Source organism: Nycticebus coucang, chromosome 1 (assembly GCF_027406575.1).
Source record: "Nycticebus coucang isolate mNycCou1 chromosome 1, mNycCou1.pri, whole genome shotgun sequence".
NCBI lineage: Eukaryota > Metazoa > Chordata > Mammalia > Primates > Lorisidae > Nycticebus > Nycticebus coucang.
The window spans coordinates 193,674,537-193,679,770 of NC_069780.1; positions in this window are offsets into that span (position 1 = coordinate 193,674,537).

Consider the following 5,234-nt stretch of genomic DNA (forward strand, 5'->3'; position numbering starts at 1 on the left):
TGGTGTTGAGAGAAGTGGATAACCACTTGTAAAAGACTAAAATTGGACCCACTGACAAAAATTGACTCAAGATGGATAAAATACTTAAATCTAAGGCATGAAACAGTAAAAACCCTCAAAGAATATGTAGGGAAAACACTTGAAGATATCAGCCTGGGGAAAGGTTTTATGAAGAAGACTTCTACGGCAATTGCAACAATGACAAAAATAAACAAATCAGATTTAATTAAACTGAAAAGCTTCTGTACAGCTAAGGAGACAATGACCAAAGCAAACAGATAACCTTCAGAATGGGAAAAGATATTTGCATATTATGAATCAGACTAAATATTGATAATGTGGATCTATATAGAACTCAAATTAATCAATAAAAAGGACCCCAAAATCCCAGATATCATTGGTGAAAAGACCTGAATGGAATCTTCTCTAAAGAAGACAGACAAATGGCTAATAAACATGAAAAATGCTCTTCATCCCTAATCTTCAGAGAAATGCAAATCAAAACTACCCTGAGATATCACTTAACTCCAGTGAGAATGGTTCATGTCACAAAGTCTCAAAGCTACAGATTCTGGTGTGGATATTGAGAGAAGGGAACATTTTTATACTGCTGGTGGGACTGCAAAGTAATAAAACCTTTTTTGAAGGAAGTATGGAGAATCCTCAAAGAACTCAAATTAGACCTCCCATTTGATCCTGTAATCCTATTACTAGGTATCTACCCAGAAGAAAAAAAATCCTTTTATCATAAAGACATTTGCACTGGACTATTTAATGCAGCTCAATTTACAATCACCAAAATGTGGAAACAGCCTAAATTCCCACCAACCCAGGAATGGATGAACAAACTGTGATATGTGTATACAATGGAATACTATTCAGGCATTAAAAAGATGCTGACTTCACATCTTTTGCATTAACCTGGATGCAGGTGGAACACATTCTTCTTAGTAAAGCATCACAAGAATTGAGAAGCATGAATCCAATACTCAATTGTATTATGGAGGCAGCAGATGAGCCCCACCAGGGGTGGGGGGGAGGGAAATGAGCAAGTGGGGAGAGGGAGGAGGGAGGGGATGGGGGTCACGGTGTGTGCCACATCTCTTGGGGGCAGGACACAATTATAAGAGGGACTTTACCTAACAAATGCAATTGGTGTAACCTAATTCTTTGTATCCTCAATGAATCCCAAATAATTTTTAAAAAGGCAAAAACACAACCCAGATTCTTCTCTGTGTTTGGTGATTGGACTTTGTGGAACACTCATTTTGGCTCCCAAATTCTGGCCTCCCTCAATAGGGGGAGGCTGGTGAAGGGGAAGATGCCCTCTTCCTGTGTGTGTGTACACATGACTGTGTGTTTTTGTGCACACATGCATATATGTGTATGCATGTGCATGCATGTGTATGTGCCCATGTGTGCATGTGTGTGTGTGCATGTGTGTAGTACACATGTGTGAGTGTGTACCGTGTGCCTGTGTACATGTGTGCACGTGGGTATACATGTGTGCTTGTGTACATATGTGTGCTTGTGTACATATGTATGCATGCGTGCATGTATGTGCATGTGTGCCTGTGTACGTGTGTGCACGTGGGTATACATGTGTGCTTGTGTACATATGTTTGCATCGTGCATGTGTGTGCATGTGTGCCTGTGTACGTGTGTGCACATGGGTATACATGTGTGCTTGTGTACATATGTGTGCATGCGTGCATGTGTGTGAGTTGTACGTGTGCACACATTTGTGCATGTGTGCACGTGTGTGCATGAGTGTCTCTGTGTGCATGTGCACATGTATGTATTTAGTGAGAGATCTCTCAATATACTTAACTCTGGTGCTTAAAGGCACAGATCTCAGGACCAGAGCTATAGACACAGCATAGGCTCATCACATCTGCCCTCTTACCAGCCACATGATGAAGGCTGGAATTTCCAGAAGACAATGTTGTCCAAAATCTTTTGGTATTTGGGAGATTAAAGCTTCCTGCCTTGAGGACACCACTGGGCATCCTTGAGGCCTTTGACAGCTTCCTGGTCATGTCTGCGAATGGGAGAAGTTCACTCTTCATGAGTACATTATGCATTCATTTTTTTCATGATGAAATTAAAATCAGTAAATTTTTATGTGCAAATATCACTACTCCATGTAGAAACCATTAAAGAGCTGTCTTTGGAACTAGAAATACATTCAAAAGCAGGACTAACCTGCTCTCTGATTGCTTTCTATTTCCAAATACCCACCCTTATCAAGCATTAATTGTGACTTCTCAGTCAGTAGAAATGGGAAATAAAGGGCCTTTTTATAAAAAACCCTACCACACACCATGCACTATAAGGGGTGTAAAACTCTAAAACTCAGTAGGACAAGGCCCCTGACCCAGGCAAGTTGCAAACCACACAGGACCCAGGATGGGACGGGCCTCACCACCCACACACAGGACCCAGGATGGGACGGGCCTCACCACCCACACACAGGACCCAGGATGGGATGGGCCTCACCACCCACACACAGGACCCAGGATGGGACGGGCCTCACCACCCACACACAGGACCCAGGATGGGACGGGCCTCACCACCCACACACAGGACCCAGGATGGGACGGGCCTCACCACCTACGCACAGGGCCGAGGAGGGGACGGGCCTCACCACCCACACACAGTACTATGAGCATCAGGAACATACCAAGAAGCTTTCTCATTTTCTGAACGATAGTCATGGCTGAAATTTCAGTGACTACAGATCCATAAATAACTAGAATATTTCAGAGAGTCTGATTTGTTTAAGGCAAAAATATCTGTTGATTCCTTGTTAAATATCTGTTAAAAGCTCAGTAAACACAGAGCCATTATTTCCTGATGGGACAGAGGCGTTGTGTGAGCTCCGCGCAGAAGCCTTTTCAGCGCAGCACATCCTGCAGTCTGGTCCTGGGGCCGCTTACTGCAGGCAGTGTCCTCCATTGGGTCCCCGTGTCATTCTGTCTCAGTGGGGCGAGAGCTGCTCATGGGTCACGTGTGTGTCTGGCCCAGGAAGTGTGCACTGGGGGAGACTGAGAGAATGGGCTTGCAGCCCGGGAACATGCAGACTCGGTGTGAACACAAAGCTTTTCAAACACAACTTAGCAGGAAAATGCCACCTGGTGATGCCAGTCTTTGGAGATGGCTGGGGTCCACCCAGCAATGGCCAATAGTCCACGGCCCGGTTGCTAAGGCCCTGAAGATGTTGGCACCTCAGAGAAGGTGGGAAATCCCACCCAGGCCGAGGGACACACAGCCCCCCTTTCACTGAGCGCCTACCAGGCTGTGGCCATGTCCAGCACCGCTGTGAACAGGGCTGGAGGGAGGCTGGCCGCCGAGCTCCAAAAGTCCTGCTGGTGACCCACAACGTACCAATTTGCCTTCTGCTTTGTATTTTGTATATTTTATTTTTCGAGGTGGCCCTAAGCTCCGGTGGCAGCATGCCTGCGCTCAGCCAGCATTTCACATTCCTGTCACCCCCGCAAGGTCGTATCTGTTAGTGCTGGAGGTTGTTAGGCCGTCATCAGCCACCGATGCCTCTCCAGCTGGAGACTAATTTGGATTCAGGAAGGAAGCACATGCTGGCCCCCCTCGGTCATCAGGAGCAGGGGGTGCCCGCGCTCCTGTGCCGCAGGGCGGCTTACCCACCTGCCTCCAACCATAGCCAGAGGCCAGAGCCCAGGCCGAGGCCCAAGTGGTGCCCTAACCCCTTCACGAGCAACGCTCAGGGCCACAGCGCCAGTGTGCACTGGACACGTGTGGACACTCCACCAGGCCACTTATATTCATGAGGGCAGGAAATTATTCCCATGGACTTTCTTTTTCTATTTACATTCTGCCATATCCTCTCCTGAGAGAGGAGAAGCACCTTCTCCACGAGGCTGTTGACTACTTTCTGTTTTATTCCGGTGCTTTCCTGTTGTTTATTGTATAAACTGTAGGTGAATCAAGAGCCAGACATTTTGGAAGAAGAAAAGAAAAATGCACATCTATACCTTTTTTCCCCCAAGTATATTTTGAGGATTTTTGCTATATTATTTCTTTGAGAAACACAAGATTGAACATGTGGTAGAAACTGCCCGAGTGGCCTTGTGATTTCAGAGGAACCCGTGTCGTTCAGCTGCCCTGGGCCGAGTCCTTCCCTTCCTGGTTCTTCACCACCCACCCCAGCCTTTGATGCGCAGAGCTGCTTTGAAATCAAAGGCCGCTGTGAAGCAGACTTAGAGGGGGAGAACCAGGTGAGGAGATTATGGTCTCCTGGGTCTTGGCCCCAACATAAGAACAATGGCCCAAGGAGCAGGTCCACACAGCTAAACTGCGGTACACTGGTGACCCTACCCATGTGAAGGAAAGAAGCCGGGGTCTCACCTGGGCCTAGTCTGAGGAGCTGAGTTCATACTATTTACAATAAGAGAGGTGATTATTAAATACAGACCTCCAGCACCAAAACAAATCAGCTTTTCCAGGAGAGGTTTTAACTATCTCTCCGTAAGAATTATATAGGGAACATTTTAGCATAGAATTTCTAGAACCTTGAAACTTAAGACTTGTGAGAATAAATGAAAACCACCCTGGAAGGTCTTTGAGTATTAACAGTCTTGTCCACCTCTCAGGACACAGAAGTGGAGATGCCATGGCTGAAGGCTTCTCAGAGACCAGCCAGCATCGCTTTGGCCCAGGAGGAGCCCAGCGCCCGCCCCCGCGTTGCAGAGGGCAGCCCTTCTGTCTCGCCATGAATTGAAAGGTGTTTCTTCTCATTTCAAGTCTTGTTGATGATAACTTGGTCTTGCTTCTTGGAGATTCGTTTTTCTGTTCAGCTTGCAAAGGAAATGATTCTAGGTTGGTGGGTTTTTGACCTTACAACGGGGCCCTGCAGGGTGAAAAAACAAAATCAATGTCTGCTGGTTGATTAGAGGTTGATCAGCACATCAGTGACCAATTGTTCTGCATTACCCACCCTCCCGAGACCTGTGATGCTGCACCTGTCGGGTCTGCCCTGGACCCCTGGGCTTTTCGGAATTTGCTCTCTTTATTTCCATTGCTCACAGGACTTGTGCTTTGCTCCCATCTCTCTCTCTCTCTCTTTTTTTTTTTTTTTATTAAATCATAGCTGTGTATATTAATGTGATCATGGGGCATCATACACTAGTTTTATAAACAGTTTGACACATTTTCATCACACTGGTTAACATAGCCTTCCTGGCATTTTCTTAGTTATT